Raw genomic sequence first — 19,295 nt, forward strand, 5'->3', positions numbered from 1 at the left:
GTAATAAGCATCCCAAATGGTTGAGGAGGTAAGAGTGGTACCAGCAGAAACTTGACAGAATAAGAAAATTGTGTTGTGAGCAGGCACCCAGGTCATAGTGTGCCTAATTTCTAGTTTTATACTGGCTCTGAGTGGGCATTCTTGTGGCATTTTCATGATCAAACCTTTTGTAATTTTGGAGTTGTGTATTCTAATTTTATTATTATTAATAATAATAAATGTAGTAGTAGTAGCAGTAGTAGTAGTAGTAGCAGTAGTAGTAGTAGTAGTAGTAGTAGTAGTAATGGTAGTATTTTTTCTTCCAACTTAGTTGCCTAGACAGGCATAAGCACCTTTTATAACATAAATACCGTAAAAGGTATTGCTTACCTGGTCTGGTCCCTCAGCCACAGAATCCTGGCTACACAGAACCTATCAGTCATTGGCAACTTGATTCCAATATACATTTAACATATGACTCTGGAGGTTTTCCCTAATTTGAACCTTATAAAACGCAGAAAGGATCGAGCCACCATTAGCACATCCAGGGCCTGATTATGAATCACACAAAGGGCCCCTTTATTTATCATTTAGACAAGTGCTCCTTTCCCTTTGCTCTGGTAAACCAGGCCAGGTGAACAGGCCATGGCTCCTGGTTTGGTGCAAGGAAGGTAAGTTGAATTTCGGACCCACTTGCACCACATCTACCACATGCCTTTGTGTAGACCATAAACCGTACCATTGTATACAAGGACTCTTAAAAGGATGAACTGAGGTGTAATCCATGTTGTAGAATAGTAGTATACACTTCGTGTAATTACACATACTGAAAGACAAGACGTGTGTGTGTCTGTGGGTCAATTTGTGTGTCTTCGTCTATTTCTGTAGAGCTGTCTGCTATCAACCTTTCACCCTATCTTACGAAGAAGGTGGGAAACACCTCTAGAGATGTAGTTCTGGTAAATTCCTCAATCCTGATCTGTATCTCACCTGCATTGGCATGCTTTGTTGCTTTAATTGGGGCCTTTATTTCTACCCAGAGAAAGTCCTCTGACTCTTCAGTCACATTCTATGTAGAGTCTCTTTATCAATTTGAAATCTAGGCTTAACCACAGCACTTAAATTCATTAATTTCTTCAAAAAGCAAATGCTTTGTCCACATACTTACCTTTTGTGTCTTTGTGATGCTTTGACACTGTCTTCCCCCATGCCAGACCCATCCGATATCACCCATTGAGGTCGTGGGGATTGATATATTGCATCCAACTCCTTTTGACTAGTAAAGAGAGTTTTCAGCTTAAGTGGACTCTGAGGACAGCTTCTCACATTGTTAGGATGACACTGAATTCTATAGACCTTGTTTCTGGGTGTATTCTCTAAACACAAGATTCTTCCTCAAGCCATTTGAGAGTTTAGTGTATCAATATTCTACAAGTATTTGAAAGCTTGCTGTGTACCAAGTTTGGAGCTGGTGTCACTAATGTTTAACTTTCCCTGCCTGTCTTATATAGTTCCTCAGAACAGATAAACAGAGTGAAGGGAAGACATCACCTTAAAACTCAAGAAATCATATCACCAAGTCTGCCTCGATCTCAAAGTTAAAAAGTAAATTATGGACCGACCTTCCTTTTTTGCACAAATTTGTAATAATATAATGTTAAAAAATCATGACATCTAAGTATTATAATAATACTCATTGATCATTGTTAAATCAAATGGCTGTACAGCCAGTTACACTATGTCATTCTCTCTCTTTGTGTTTATATAGTTATTATGCCTATTTCAGTGCTTCATATTCATCTCGTAGTTTGCTTTGCTCTTCTGAGAACTGTAATATGTATTCCCTGTGCTGGGCTTTACATTTTTGATTGCAGCATGTTGATCAGTCACACCCAATAGGTGGGTAGGAACTTCCTTATGATTATTTTCCTCTTTATCTGATTTGTATTAGTTCTTCTCTTTCTTTTACATTGAGTAAGAGCTTTATTTTTATGTTTTGTTTTTGTATTTTTTTGATTTCTTCTTTAATGTTTTATAAGTTCTGTGTTCTAGTTCCTCAGTTTTCACGTTGTGTTTGGCTATTTTAAGTGTCTTATATTTTTTAATCTTTGCTTACATAAACAAAGATTCAGAAAGACTAAAAAAAATCAGAGTATAAAATGTTTTAAGAAGTAAACAATTTTGCCTATAGCCATGCCACCCTGAGCAAGCCCAATCCCGTCTGATCTTGGAAGCTAAGCAGGGTCGGGCCTAGTGAGTACTTGGATGGGAGACCACCTAGGAAGACCAGGTGCTGTAGGTGTAAAAAAAGATAGAAAAACAATTTCATAAATTTTTATATTTTATAAAAAATATAAAATGTTATATATATTTTTGTTTATACATTTATATTTATATTCTATACCTTTATATAGTATATTAAATTCAAAATATATAACAAGTATAATTTTACATATATAGATATTATAAGGATAACAAGGATGATTTTGCAAAGAGAAAGAAACAGTTTTCAGAAAATTGTATTGTTTTTGTAAATAGTCACTACCTACCTGCCATTTCAGTGGTAACTTTTACAAATTAATATTTATGGAATTCTTCTTGATCAAACTATCTTTACATATAAACTGTTGTTTAAGATCAGTTTTCCTTCTCTATTAAGAGATGGCAGGACAAGTTTAGAAATTAATGGAGGCTTCCTGGCCTTTGGTAATAATGTACTACTTAACATTGTACAAAATGATCATTTTCTTTTTCAAATCGAGTGAAGATTGGGAGAAAGTCCTCGATAATCTTGACCTATTGCAGTTTTAAATGTTTAGTCAGAGGATTTCCATTTCAATCAGGAAGGTAGAATGGAATAAAATTGAAAAGTAAGATGAATCATTTTTCTTCACTGGCTTTTATACATTAGAGCAGTGCTTTTAATTACTGTATGGCTGGTAAAGTACCATCTATGTCATGAATCAAGAGCGTTTTGAGCCCAGGAAAGGTGGCAGCTCTTACATTTGAACCTGGCATGGGATGAGTTCCAGTAGTTAATCAAAGGACATTTTTATCTAAGGATGAAGAATTTAACCTGTCTAGTTACATATATATGTAGAGGACAGATCTATATCATAGGAATCAAGATTATATTTGTTAGTCATGAGAGACAAAATGTGAATGGATATGTTTGTCAGTGGAGTATGTTTTGAGCGGTAGGCGACACATTAAACCTAGTGAGAACATTTAATTTAAACATTCTATTTTTACCATCTCAGTTCCTATTAATAAGAAATGCCACAGAGATGTTTACACTGCTTATAAATTAATTTCACACACAAGCCTGTAAGCTTTCAAATATGACACCCCTGTCTCAGAGAAGACAGTATTTGTGTGTGTTTTTATTTGTGTCATATGTCTGTGTTGTGTGCACAGGTAAGTCTGTGAGTATACACATATTCTTAATAATGCCAAATCCTCTATTTTCAGAGAAAAGTCTAGGGAAATTTAAAACCCCACATCAGTAGTTTTATTATTCTTTGTTTTCCTTTTCAGTTTGAGCTGTTGTTTTTCTATAGTTTTTATGGGCTGAATGTACCTCGAGGCATTTTCAGCAAAAGGATACCTTTTTCATTAAACAATCATATACAGTGCTTCTAGCTGAACAAGAGGTATATAAAAAAAATTGGATTATTAGTAAAATGCTCATTTTCTCCTTTTTATTTTAAAAGCTAGATGTAATTTCTAAAACAGTGGTGAGCATAATCACACTTTCAAGATACTTTGGACTGAGTATAGCTTTAAAGTGGAATGATAACTCTAGCAGAGTTTTACCTTTGTTTGAAATGAGAAAACCTACGGCAATCCCTCAGCTGATATTATTTGATTTATTCTTTATTTCTTTGTCTAGTGGGCAATGAGACTAGACTGAAGATAAAGTAGTTCAGAGACTGCTGTTGACACTGCATTTAACTGCATGGTGCTGCTTCCTCGCTCCTTGCGCTATTACTTTTCTTGGATTCCAGATATGCTGCAAGAGGAAAGTGTATCAGGTCCCTGTGCTATCATCTGATTAATAGCACTCAAACTTTAGCTGGCTCGATTTTCTTCTTTTCTTCTTTCTCTCTCTCTTTCTCCCCGACCTTCCTCTTTGAGGCAAAAGGAAGGAGTCGAAATAAAAGGAAAAGACAAAGGGGTATCACAGGTCTTCGTAACTTTTCCTAACAATAGCAAATTGTTTAGTCTTTTCTATGTCATCTTTTCTTAAAAATAAGAGGGAGGTAAAATGAGTACATACAAATAAGGCAAAAAAGAAAAGAGACCTTGACTTGTGTGCAGCTCAGAAAACTTTAGCTTGATAGTTAAGAACAGGGGCTGGAAAACTCTTTCAGTAAAGAGCCAGAGAGTGAAAACTTTAGGCCCTGGTTGTAGTGAGAAATTAGCCATAGACAATATGTATATGAGAGCTGTGTCGGTGTGCCCAATTTATGGAAAATTACATTTGAATTTTGTATACTCTCATTTACCATGAATCGATGTTATTCTTTAGATTTTTTGACCATTTAAAAATGTAAATATCATTCTTAGCTTGCAGGCCATAGGAAGCACTGGTGGGCCAGATTTGGCTCAGGAGCTATAATCTGCCAACCCTAGGATAAAAAACATGTGCTGCTCCTGAGGCAGTAATATCAATGGCAATACCTACCATTTATCGAGTACTTACTGTATGCAAAGCATTGTGCCAAGTACTTTATATGTCATCTTCCTTAATCTACAAGGCAGTTCCGTATTTGACATTATTAGCTCAATCCTTAGAATTTGATTTAGACTCAGACAGCTTAGGAAACTCCCAGTATCACTGTTGGTAAGTCAAGTCTCATATTCAGCACTTACCAGGCCATACGACCCTTGAAAAACCCTTTGCTTCCTTAAGTTTCCACCTCCTCATCAGTAAAATCTAAGTGCCATTCTTATTCTCATTGCCATGCAGTTGTTATGAGGCTTATGTAGTTGTGAAAGCTTGAAAGAGCTTTCAAAAATTTCAGAAAATTTTTGTTAACACTTTTGGACTAAAGTTTATTAAATTATTTTTCCCTTTAGCTCTGGAATCCTACATCCATTGGCAGTATTATTTTATTGGTAGAAAAAATGTTCCCCCAATTCCTGGGATTAGTTACAAGGCAGTTTGTCAACAAATGGAAGAATTGTAGTTTAAATTGATGATACAGTTGCTGAAGGGAGTTATTATAAAGGGGAGACAGCAGAGAATGGCACAGATCAAGAAAGAATTTTCTAGTCAGGGGAGAGATGAGCTAGTTTTTAATGAAAAACATGAACTGGACTTGGTCAAGGGGAATTCAAATATATTCAATAATTATAAAAATTTGTCAGTGTAAATTTCCAACATTTATATATGCAATCGAATTATTAATTCAGTGAACTTTTTGAAATTTACCAGAATTTGTGAAAGAAATCTCAAAAACAATGTTTTAGAAATCATAGATAAATTATGCAAAGACCAAAAACTGTAGTTTTGCCTAAATTTTCACAAAAGAGGAATATTTTGATTCTAGAAACTCTCTTCTCTGATCGATAAGCCTAGTTAAGATGACTAGCAGTATTCAACAATAGATTTTTAAGCAGCAGGTATATGAATCTTTAGAAAAGAAAATACTGGTATCTTGCTAAGGTTTTCTTTTTAAAAAAGACAGAAAAGAAATCACTTCAGGTCAAAATTATTTCTCTATTTTAAATTGGACTTTTAAAACATTGAATTACAAAAGTCATCACTGCTCTCCCTCCCACCCCCCACCTCCCTGGAATCCTTCATGCATTCTATAAATATTTGTTAAGGTCCTGCTCAGTTCTGGGAACTGTGCTAATTGCTTGGAATATATTGATAAGCAAAACTGACCAAGATCCCTGCCCTCATAGGGCTGATATCACTGTAGTAGTGGATCCCCAGCCTCTGAACTCTGCTCTGGGCTCCTGTTACCTTTGTTGCTAGTCATTGCCTGAGACACAGTGTACTCGATAGGACATTGCACATGGCACTATTACAAGAGTGAATGAGGAAGCAGATAATATTTCCATTTCCTGCCCTGTTCATTTAGATTTTTTACCATCCTCATAGACAGGCTTATCAGGCTTCACAGAAGTTTTAGTGTAACTGAAGATAAGTAGTGTATAGTATAGGAAAAATGTTAAAACAGTATACTAAATGTAACTATTGGCTACGTTGAAATGAAAAACACCCAGGGACCAGACCCTTTAATTGATTTCCCTACTCATTAGCTTTACTCCCTTGCCTCAGACCTCCAGGAGGACCAGTGCTTACTTATATGGCCTATGTATGAACAAAAAAGTGGCCCCTTCCTCTGGTTGATACTTTGAGTATTAGGAAGCAGAATGAGGGCTGGATTCAATGTTGCTTGCCCCTATCTCAGCTACCTTGTGTAGAACACAGCCTTCTCCACCCTCGATTGCTGACATGCCTTTCTCCAACAGTGCACATTTCCAAATACGTGTTAGACAATCTGAAATAGTGCTCTGGGATTCCAGCAGGACAGTCTGTAATAACTTTTGGGCAGACAGACTTTAAAAACCTGTCCAGGGCAGTTTGAGAAAACTATTGCACAAAAATGTGCATGTAGTTAACACTGTTGTACTTCCATGTATGTGGTTAAGATGGTAGATTGTACACTATGTGTTTTTCATCAAAATTTAAAAAAAACAAAAAAACAAAAAAACATTTGTCCAGGACAAGTGTGGATACAAGGTGAACCCTCTTTGGGTCCATCTGGAGAACTGTAGGCATTCTGTTTGTTCTCTCAGTTATGTTATTGATATCAATTGTTTTAGACATGTGCTGACTTTTCAGTGACAAAATATGATTATTATAGATAGTGCTGGCTCAACCTGTAAGAAAAAAGAGAAATTTGCTTTTAACTGCCCCCTTCTCCATCAATGTGCAGATAACATGCATTCCAGATATCTCTCGACACCCTAGCTAAACTTTAAAAACACTTAACTGTAAGGGTCTAATTACATTCTTAGACATTGATTATCACTTCCAAGCTATACAGGGGAATGGTGTAAGGTGGAGAGAAAACCTTTATTTAGTCCAGTCATGGAAGCATGGTATGTCATTTGTGACTGAATTCTCTACTAGTTAGTCTACTTTTGGAAACATCACTTACAGTAATTTTTTCTATAAGTTAAAAGGGATGTTGATCGACCAGCATGCATCCTTAGGTGGGCAAGCGTTTAGAGAAATATTACAAAAACCACAGTGGAGTTCTTCAGGCTGAGTGTTATTTAGTCTGAAGAAAGAAGACAAAGGAGACCCTTGCTAGCATCTGCACCTGTTTGAAGGACCGTCATGGAAAAGCAAGTCTTTTTTTGGATGGTAGATCTAGGACCAATGGATAGAAATATACATATGGTACAACAATATGTTTGTGAATACCAGAAGAAACATTTTTAAATCATTAAAGTCATCTCTATTTGTTTGTGAGCACAACAGGGGGGAAGAGAGAGTTACATAATAGACTACTATTTTGTTGTAAACCCTTTAGCACTATTTAAAAATTTTAACTATATAAATATTTTATTTTGATGAGAATAAACATTAGTGGAGGGTAAAACCTACAGCTGTAACTGCACTATAACTGCACACAAACTTCATTTCATTTCTTTAATATACTTTTTTATCTGATTCAAGCTGGTTTTGCCCAGATAATGGCATTGTGACTCATTTGCTTTTTCCACCCTTATCCTTCCTCCTTTGTATGCCTTTAATCATTAAGCCTTAGAACATAAGATTTACTGAGCCTTAGGTCATGAGGACAATAAGTTTTGGTTACACTAAAGATAACTTCTTAGCCTTAGATGTGTTTCAGTCCCAAACCCATTGAGGCCGAACAACCCCACTGGCCATGGGACCATATGGGATGGGGCCGTGGCTGATTCCAGAACTGGAAACAATGATCAATTACCTCATCCCCCTCTGATCACCCAATTGGTAGCACCCACACCCCAACTCCCTTAGTTTCCATGACGACTGATTTTTTCCTATATAATCTGTACTCCTGAGATGCTGGGACTGAGGGGGTGGGTGGGGGGGGCGGCGGTGAGGGTTGGGGTAGGTTGTTGAGAGCAATAGCTCCCCTGTGTCTCCTGGACTTGCAACTCTCTACAATAAACCTTACTTTCTTTGCTGTAAAACCTGCACATATCTCTTCTTTGACTCAGACGTGCACAGGCAGATGCAAGTGGAAGTTTTCTGCCAACTCTTTCACTCAGTTCTATTATGCTTCCTTCGGCTTTTGTCAGTGTAAAGAGATAGCGGAATATGTGGCGCTTCCCTTGGTACTGTCTTCCCAGCCAAATGTTGGCACCATTACCTTTGCATAGTGAGAAGTGTAGTTCAGGCTGATGATGAAGGCATGACTGTACCAGGCTAAGAGAAGCTACTAGCAGGATTCACAGGTGGCTGACAGCCAGACAAGATCATTGGTCTGGGATATATAAATAGCAATGGCTCATATTCTGTAATGTGTATTTATAAATATGACTGTCTCCAAGACTGAAATGATCATCATTGATCACATGATAGGAGAAAATTAAGAGTAAATGTAGTCAAAGTGACCACAAGGTCAAGGTAAAAGTGAGAGTTAGTGAGTCATTGAAGAGTCAGAATTTATGGCAAAGCAGGTATCTAGAGATAGCAATGGAAGCGGTGGGACTAACTTTAGAGATGGTATGGGACATAGAAGTGGCAAAACCTAGAGAGTAAATATTGCCTCAAGAACCCAATAGAACCTGCCTTGCATTCTAGAATACATGCACTGGTAGACCTGTGTCAGAAGTTCATTATCTGGCTGGAGACCAAAGTCTTCAGGGTTGGAATGGGATTTGGGTGCATCTGTGAAGTCCAGGGTGGATGTATGTATCCCCATTAGGGTTGAAGTGTGTATCCCTCTCCTAGGACTGAGGTCATCTGGAATCTCTTGAGGGTCATTTGGCATCATCATTGCATCTTCTGGATAATCATTGGGGTCAGGTTTGATGCTTAGAGATTAGTTTTGGCCACAAAAAAGAGAGAGATTGAGAGAGAGAGAGAGAGAGAGAAAGAGAGAGATATGCTTTAGTAATAACATCTCCCTTGCAGATAACGACACATTCTGGTTTATTCTCTGACACAATTTCTATTGTTTCTCAGATGAAGTTAACAAGTGCATTTTTTGAGGTATCTGACCCAGGTTCATGATAGCAGAATTATCTCCTTAATGGAAAAAAAAAAATAGAGGTTAGAGGATTCAGATTTAGTATACTGTGAGTATTCGAGAGACTTATATTCCTACCATAAAATTTGACACTATGAATAAATTAATTAGTAATGAATTGGTTCCTTAATTATGAAAGCTTCAGATTTCCTCTGAGTTAGGAAATTAATGGGGATAAAAAATGATGACTTCCCACTTTCTCCTGCTTTGGAATTCTTGCTGCCTTTATCCATAGTTTGATGTAAAAAGAGAATGCCTGTCATTCAGGTTGTGACTTAAGGATGAGGCCTCCCAGAAAGCATTGCACCTAAAAATTAGACCTCACTTCTACAGAAGATGTATTTCTTTCCCCTTGGACATTACTTTTGTTGCCTTCTCCATTGGTTCATAAAAGCACATCTGAAGCATAGCTATGATTGTTGTACTTTAAATGATTATATTGATGTATCAAAAGGTTTTTTTCTTTTTTTATCTGAAAATGTCCGATGTTGTCAATGAGAAAACTAGTAAATGAGCAAAACAATTTTAGGGGAACTTCTCCCTCCCCCCGCCACACACGCTTTTAACAATGTGCAAGACCTACAGAAGGAAAGGCCAAATAAATAGCCTATCTACATGTGTTTTATAATGAGAAAGTCATCTATGAATGAATGTGGGATTTAAGGGGCAAAATAAATACAGAATTTAACCTCTGATTTGTCCAGAAAAGTATGATTTATACCACACCATGCTTTCAGTCGGGGCCAAGATCTCAAGCATTAAGTTCAGTTTATATCTTTTTCATTCTGGTACTTTCTCCATTCTGTGTCTAGAGACTTCCGCTCTGCATTTGGGCTTCAGATTACATTTCCTGCCTGCTTTGCCTTACTACCTTATCAATTGCTTATGGAAAGAATAGCATTATCTATTCACAAACACATGTATTTACTCCCTAAATATTATGTAGCAAAATATTATTTATTCACAAACACATGTATTTACTCCCTAAATATTATGTAGCAAAATATTATTTATTCACAAACACATGTATTTACTCCCTAAATATTATCTGGCAAAATTGACTGCTAACAAAAAATATAAAAACCTAATACAGTAGTTCTTCTGTTGAATGTATTCAAATTTGGTACTCAAATCTTATAAATTCTCATTATTAGAAGAACATATGCTGTCACTATTGTATGTTCTAGGTTTCTAATTCATGTATTTGGATGGGAATGTGAAGCAATACCAACTTTATTGATGAAGTATTATGTAATATAATGGAAAACATTTTCTGTTTTTACAAGGACCCTATGTACACTGAAGATAGGCCGAAATTTAGCTAAATCAGAAAAAGAAAAGAAATGGAAATGGAGTGTTCATAATAATATTTCTTAATATTTCATCACCTTTCAGATGGACTTTCTGTAGTAATCTTTTGCATATGAATTTGATTCAGTTTTCTAAAATGTAAGTTACATAAACATTTAATAGGAGCACATATAGTCTTTTATTCATGCATTCAACTTATAGTTTTTGAATACCCACAATGAGCCATGTTCTTTGTGAGGCCTTGGGCATGTGGTAATGAGCAGCATAGGCATGGGCTCATCACAGATAAGAAGACAGAATATATTTAATATACTTACTAAGCCAAGTACTAAAAGGGACAGCCAAATGTGTGAGTGAGTGGGATGGGCTGAGTTTTATTGTCTGAGGTGAAAGCCTTAGTTGATTTAGTTAGAGGGTGGGAGTGTGAGATATAGGGATCATCACACTCTCAGAGATGTGCAGGGGCAGGGAGTGTTGACTAAGCATCTGGAGTGGTTAATAATTAGAATATAGAAGTTTTCTGCAGTTATTCTGATTAACTGTTATCACCATGGAGTGGTACCTACGGATCTCACAGAATCTCCAATCCCTAAGATCATCTAAGCTAACTCCCAGTCTTCCCTGACCATTCATCTAAATGAGCCCACCTCTTTTCCATGCTGTCTAAGCATGCTGTCCATTTCCTTTATTTCACTAGTTGAGATTTGTATTATATGTTCATTACATTTACTTCTTTAATGTTTTCCTTCCCCATGACTAGATTCTAATACCATGAGGATAGGGGCAAGGTCTGTTTCGTTCACCTGGGTGTACCCATTGCTCAGAATTCCGAATATCACATAGATATTCAACAAATATTTGTGAGGCTGAAAAATGAGTTGTAAAATTTAAACATCCAGTGTTTGGCTGATTTTGATTATGTCGGTGAGAGTAATGTTATTTTCCATTGTGGTGCTGCTTTTTTCTCTATGAATTTTAACATTTCTACAAAACTGAGCTGCCTTTTATTTTTATTTTGAAAAAGGAGATTACATATTAATATAAAGGGAAAAAAAGTTAAGTAAATATGACAAATTAAGATATTATAACATTTATAAAAGTCTTTAAAAAGTTTCCTTTGATATTTCCATAAGAAAAATTTTCTGCTAAACAGACAGGTAGAGTTAGCTGAGTGCCTTTCCCACTTCCTGAAGACACACGGTTCTTCGTCTCACTTGCTCCTTCACAAGTCCTATTGGTTTTATAAATATTGAATTTTTAAAAATTGGATTTAGAGCAGGGCTCTCTTGAAACCCTGCTGCTGTTTTTGGCAATACTTTCTCCTCTCTTGTCCTGTGAAGAGAATCTTTTCAGTTGCATTGTTTATCAAAAGTTATTTCTAAATATAGATTCCTTTTTCCCCACTGGCATCAGTGAGGCTGATGAGAGTTAAAACTGGTGTGATGCATTGTGAGAACAGAAAATGAACTGGGGGAGAAAATGTTTTATATACAAGGTTAAAATGTTAATATCTTACTCATTGTTTGAATGATTTTATGATCGAAACATATGTAAATGTTGCCTGTTAAATGAACTTTCAACATCGGCTATGTAGATCGTGCAAATAGTTCCCAGAACACTACTGTGTCACTCAGTAAAAGGCTACTTCTTTATGAGCTTCACCTGGATGTACCCTGGTCCTGTGCAGAAGTCTATGTTCATTTATAATGGGGAGATAGCTGGACTGGTTGAAAGGGGAATGTGTACCAGAATTGCAGGCTGTCCAGTTTCCAGGTCAGTCATAATAGGAGCAGCAAGTATTCCTGGAGCATAATCCTTATCTTATGTGTTGTGAAACTTGAGTCTTACTGCTAATACACGTGGCACTTTGTGTCTAGGAGATGCATACATGTAAGCCCTCGTATTTTCCACCCTCTGCTATACTGGTTCAATTTTTAGGACTGATCTTTTGATTCATTTCCCTTGCCTCTTTTCTATTGTTGCCAAAAGTCCTCTGTATTAAAGCCCAGGGGTATGGGGCCTGAATCCCTGATGAGCTCCTGGCTCTGTTATCTCCTGGCTGGCTTAGAAAGCCTGAATCCTGCCCCCAGATCCCTCAGCTACCGCCTAGATCATGCCTCGAATGGGAAGATTGCTCTGACCCATCATGATATCAGCACTAACTGCTTAGCTTAGAGCATCAGCAGTAGCCAGGAATCCTTAACTACCATCTCTACTCTGGTTTTCTCCACTGCATGGTACAGATGTTCGTACTTGTGAAGCTTGTGTCACCAGCTTTACATGGAGCATCTTTCCAGCTGGCTTTTGTGGTTCTCTCATTCATTCTTTTCTCAATTAACTCTGGATCCTATTTAGTGTACCTGCTCATATTATCACAAGTGACACATCTTAAGAGAAAAAGGCATAGAAGGGGAGGCTAGGGATCCTAATATTTGTGTTAGATTTGGTGATCTATGAATCCCAGGAGATGTGCCCCTTTGCTTTCCCGCTTTAGTTAGTGGCTCCTCTAGAAACCTTTATAAGAACACAGAGAACATCTGCTGTCCTGTGCATTTTCTGTGTGTCTATTTCTAGGTGTTAAGGGCATGAACTAGACTCTATTGTTTACTGAAGATATTCATGTTTTATACCAGCATCATTTCAAAGAAATAATGAGTTAGCCATGTGTGAATAACTTGTCTGTGCACCACACCTACTCTGTGGTACCAACTCCCCGGTCATTGTGCGGCCTTGACTATTTGGATTTCCCTGCTACATGGCACAGATTAATAGCACATCACAGCTTCAAGGGATTATAGAAAAAACCTTAGTCCAACACTCTGTCTCATTGCATACATTTCACATTTTACAGTATTTAGGCCCAGAGAGTGAGCTGCATAGTGTTTCAGTGTAATTAGAAGTTGTGATTCTACTTCCATGATAATGCTTGTCTTTCATACTTAGCATGCCATCCTGCTCACTTTATCTGAATTTTATTTGAGTGAGTTTATATGGTAAAGCAAAATAGCACCATCCAAATTGTCAAAATCCATCTTGCTACTCAGGCATAAAATAAGAGATGATCAGGCTAGGATGATTAGAGAGAGGCAGGTCTGGCTGCAAACCCTGGCTGTGCTACTGACTTCTGTGTGACTTTAAGGCCATCTGATGTTACTCCTTGCTGGCATAAGATTGATACCATTATTCAATATAGTTGTGCAGATTGAGAGAAAGTACTGAAGGTACCCAACAAACAAGCTTTTACAAAGCAAGTGCTCCAAGAATGTACTTTCCTTTCCTTAGTGGCAGAAGGGCCAGTTGATAAAAATTCCTTTATATTCTTCTAATATCTTGATACTAGTAATAGATAACATAAAACTTGGATAAGTTCTGAGAGTTTCTCCTATCATCTCATAGGTATACTTACACAGGAATCTCAGAAAATATAATCATTTAATTACTATAAGAGACTACCTCCTGTCATCTCTTTTGTTCATTATTCTTCACTTTTTAAAAAAAGAATTGTCAACGCATGTGTTGTGAAACAATGCCTTGGAGATTCTCTCCTATTCTTTCTTACAAAATCTCTATGATACATTGATTTACCAGATATCATTTATAGCCCCCTCTTTCTTCTGAGTTGCCTGGGAGATGGCGCTGTCAGTCCAAGAGAAAGGAGTTAAAATACAGTGAATGAATGATGAGAGGCCATTGATGATGCATGTGAATCCAACGACCTGGGCATATCTCCATGTGCCAGGTGATCCATGGCTCTGCAGGTGTCCAAGTACAAGGGTGTGAGATTGTGCTTATCTGGACTTAGGCGATAGACCACATAAAATTCAGTCAGCAGTTGGCAGTTAGAATACAGATGTTCCTCTTATGATGGGGTTGTGTCCTTAATAAATTCATCATAAGTTAAAAATATTGTAATTCAAAAATGCATTTAATACACCTAACCTACGGAACGTCATAGCTTAGCCTAGCCTGCCTGAAAGTGCTGGGAACACTTATATTAGCCTAAACTTGGGCAGTTATCTTGAGTTTCATCTCAGGAGTAAGTGCTTTCCTCTTCTTCTCACCAGAAGCTGGGCACAAAAATGGGCATTTTATAGATGTGATGGGATGTGAAAAAAACAAAACACAGCATCCAAGAAATGCTGTCAGCACAGTATACTGTAGGGCAGTGGTCCCCAACCTTTTTGGCACCAGGGACTGGTGCTCCTATAGGAATCTAGTGCTCGATGGTCTGAGGTGGAGCTGGGTGGTGATGCTAGCGCTGGGGAGTAGCTGCAAATACAGATGAAGCTTTGCTGACTCACCTGCTGCTCACCTCCTGCTGTGTGACCCAAATCATGGACCAACACAGGTCTGTGGCCTGGGGGGTTGGGAGACTCCTGCTTAGAAAGTTGGTTGTTTGTTTACTCTTGTGATCACATGATTGGGAACTGTGTGTTATACCCACTGCCTAGTTTATACACACACTATTCAGAAGCATATAAACAGTACTTTGAGGGACCCAAAAATGGACTTGGATTTGTTGTGTGATTTAAAGTTTAACTTTTGGGGCATCCTTAATATCTATAGGTAGGGAAAGAAGAAGGATGAGAAAGGGAAGAATGTTTTAACCTTCTCCATCTTAAGTTTTATAACTCTGAGAGGTTTCTACTCAGTTGATTTAAATGATTTTAATGCTAATGAGGACAGTCTTTCAGACTTGGTCCCTAGGACAAGTAAATATTGATTTTTCTTAAGAGTGAGTCAAGCAAAAGAAGATACATCTTATCCCTTGCTGAGAAAAAAACAAACAAAAAAAAATTTGAGAGCAGTAAACATGTAGTGTTTTATATTTTTTATACATGAAGTACATTTTATTACTCTTATTCCTTATGCTAATATTGTTAAGGTAATATGAAAAAAAATTAAAAGATGGTAGTTAAATCAAGAAGAAAAACATATATGACTTCAGACCAATATTATGTTTTAAGTTTGTAATTGTGAGTTTAAAAAATCCTTGGCTAAAAATGATGAGTCAATTTTAAATAGTCTAATTAGGCAATCAGTTGTGTTGCTTATCTGCATTCACAATGAGCAAATAGAAAACCGGAAGTGAGCACATCTTGCTTAATTAGTCTAATTAAACACCTGCCTAAAACTTCCTGGCTCAGCAAAGCCCTGGCTTCTCAAAATCACTAGCATATTGCTAAAAATATAATTGTTTTTGAAATATAAGTATTTAATTTTAAATACTGTTGAACTATCCTCCACACTGTGTTAAAAAGTAAAGAAAATGCATATGAATTATGCATTGCTTGTAACAAAAGACAGCAATTTAGTTCATTTAATGATACTATACAGGTATATTCAGTTTAGAAGTATATAAAAACATTATTATTAAAAATAAGGTGCACATCTAAAGATAATTATGAGGATTTTCATAAAATACTTGGGTAAAATAATGGCATGGCCCCCCAGGTATCAGCAGGGCTCCCCATGAACCTTACAACTTCAGATATGCTACCCAGATTACTTTAGAATATCCCAAAAAAGAGATTTCTGATATTTCTTTGCTAACTTCTTTAGATTCTGACAACAGAAAATTCATTGTTAAATTAATACCCATTTATTGAGTCTGCCTCAGTTGTCACAGACAGTAGACTTCAGATATTTGTATATTAAAACTTACCATCATGAACTACAAGTCAAGAACTTTATTCTATTAGCATATAGAATATAAGAGTTTAACTTAGAGATAATTTTTAGTTGAGAGCTGAAAAAATGAGGCCCAGAGAGATTAAATGACCCCGATATTACACATCTACTTAAGTAGCTGGTCTGAGGCTCAAGTTCAAGTCAGTACTCTGACCTTGTGCTCAGGGCTCTTTTCGCTCACAGTCATGTTCAATTATTTTTGGGAGCATCTCCTTTGTTACAGAGATAAGTGCCTTAAGTAAGCTGTCATATTTAAACTTCACAACATCCGTATGAGGTGCATATTATTACCCTCATTTTTGAAAATAGGAAGCAATCTTGGATTCAGTAATTTCTTACCCAGATAAGAAATGGTAGTCTCCAAAGCCTGTACTCTTTCCACTACCCTGTGCCACTGCCTTTTACTGACATTTCCCTTTGCAGCTTTGCTTGAGTACTGATCATCTAGACTCCTTTCTGCAATTTCAAAACTGCTAATGGTTTGTAAAGAAAATGATGTCCTGTATGAGAAAATGAGCTGCTTTCATTTTTGAGAATTGTCCAAAGAAAGGTCCACAAGGAGAGCCTTGACAAGATAATTGCAACCTGCTCATTTTCGCCTTTATTTCATTAATAGTTTCCTAGAACCTTGAAGGCTTTGTGAAGTGATGCTTAAGGGTTGCGGCTAGACAATATGGCAGTGCATTCAAGTGGAAGGTTGGCATTCTATCCAGAAAGGGATGACCCCACAGTACACTGTCAATGTGGTGTTATTTCAAGTAATTGGCCTTTTATCAGCAGTTTGTAGTTTAATGGGAGAATAATGTTTACTTTCATATCAAAATCAGAAAATGTCAATAGATGATGTGAATTTTTCCTTTGAAAAACAAAGGAATGTTTTAGAAAGCAGTATGTTGTGCATGCAGTAATGAAATTGTGTATCCACATCAGTTTTTAGCTGTAAAATACAATTGATTTGGTTTTAGAAATTTATATTGTATATGCAGTGAGGCAAATATGAGTTGAGTGTTATCTTAGGGGAATAAACTGGTTTTGTCAGACAAATTAAAACCCGAAATTTTCTTCTTCAATAGGCTTATGACTTCTGATAGGCAAATTTCTTAGATTCAATGTCTCTATCTGAGTAATAGGGATAATACTTTCATTTCATCATGCTCACATACGTGTGCTAAGTTTGAAGTAAGAACAAGCTGGGCATATCCAGGGAGCACTTATTATTTTATATTTGATGATGGAAAGAACAAGGTTGCATTATTAATCATGACTTATTTTGGTTCTAGAGTAGAAACTAATTAACAACAGAAAAAATGACGATTTAGTAGGATTATTTTGCTTTTGGTTTTGGGGAAAAATTGTTTTTAAAGACGCTGGGTGGCGGGAACAGTTTTTTTCTAGACTTAGTAAATTTTGGATTAAATGTATTCCCCTGTGGCTTCTAAGTATCATTCCGTTGTTGTGAGACTGTTGATTCTGTTTCCAGAAATGCTAATGGCTTAAATAGTTTTTCATTTTAGTATTAATTCCAGCTATTATATTTTTAAGTATACCAAGAATCTAAAGCTTCTTATTAGTACTTTCAAAAGGTGACTTGAAATTTACATTTAAAACATATTATAATTACCTGGATCTGGAATTTGACACAGTGCTTTAAAAATATGTTATCAGACAAAATCATAAAAGTCAAGGTAGCATGGTAGAAATTCTAGCCTATATTTTCTGTTCTGTTTGCATGCATGTGTATATGTGTGTGTCTGTGTACACACAGACAAACACAAGGAGAGGGGTGGCTTTTAGTAACTACTACAAAAAGTTTGGGAAAATGAACAAATCATTTTTTAGTTCATAATATGAGGTTCGTATCCCTTTGGAGAAATTTATTTAAATACATTTAAGATGTTAGGTAAGAATAACAAAATTAATGTCATGCATTATTGTTTCTGAATAGCCTAATCATTTGATTCTCTTCTGGGTTTTGTTTGTTTGTTTAACATTAACATGATTTATGCTAAAATCTCCTGGTCCACATTAGAATTTGAGTTTTTCATTTTTTTTGGTTACTTCAAGATTTCTTTGTTTTGGCATTTGTTACTTTCGAAAGTTGCCTGTACCCAGTATACTTAATAATAACACATATTAACTTTAGCAAATAAAATAATAGGGCACGGTGATAAAGGAATTTATGTTGCAACTATCATTTCATTGATGCTCTTAGATTTGCTTGTTAGAAGTGTCTTCAGGAGCCTTCTTATCTCTCGTTATTTCCATTGTTTGCTGGATGTGGTTGATCTGTTTCTGAATAACTTTTCCTGATTCTTCAAACTGATTAATGTGTTTTGCTGTACCCAGTACTCAAGTGATTGCTACTCCCCAAAACACCATAATGCAGGTTTCAGTGGCAACGGGAGGTCTAAAAGCTTGTGTCTAACCACAAGACCTGTCTGTGCTGGAGTGTTGTCTGTTAAGTTATACTTTGGGTTTTACTTACCATTTTGGTTGAAAGAAAAGGGAAAAAGATAATTTAAGATGCTCATGCATGCGTGTGTATGTGTGTGTGTGTGTGTATGTATTTAGTGTGTGATTTATTTTTCTAAATAAGTGTACATTCCTGAACTAATATATCACATACATTATATGATATATATACTTTGTGGAGAAAAGGGGACACTTGTACATTGTTGTTGGGAATGTAAACTGGTGTAACCACTATGAAAACAGTATGGAGGTTCCTCAAAAAATTAAAAATAGATCTGCTATATGATTCAGCAATTCCACTTCTGGCTGTTTGTCTGAAGGACATGAAAACACTAATTTGAAAAGGTATCTGCACCCACGTGTTCATCGCAGCATTATTTACGATAGCCAAAACATGGGGGAAAAAAAACTTAAGCATCCATAGATGGATGAATAGATAAAGAAAATGTGAACTATATATTCTTTACCCATAAAAATGAATGAAATCTTGCTATTTAAGACAACATGAATGGAACTTGAGGGTGTTATGCTAAGGGAAATAAGTCAGAAAGAGAATGATATGATCTCACTTAC

General features: G+C 36.4%; 1 protein-coding gene and 1 pseudogene across 2 annotated transcripts in view; both read left to right on the forward strand.

Annotated features, from left to right (window-relative positions):
* The window catches only part of CTNNA2 (catenin alpha 2), a 990,025-nt gene that overhangs the window by 168,587 nt on the left and 802,143 nt on the right, over positions 1 to 19,295 (forward strand). The gene's annotated exons all lie outside the window — the stretch shown is intronic.
* Positions 2,163 to 2,281, forward strand: LOC120594736 (uncharacterized; annotated as a pseudogene).

This window comes from Pteropus medius, unplaced genomic scaffold, assembly GCF_902729225.1.
Source record: "Pteropus medius unplaced genomic scaffold, Ma_sr-lr_union100, whole genome shotgun sequence".
Classification (NCBI taxonomy): domain Eukaryota; kingdom Metazoa; phylum Chordata; class Mammalia; order Chiroptera; family Pteropodidae; genus Pteropus; species Pteropus medius.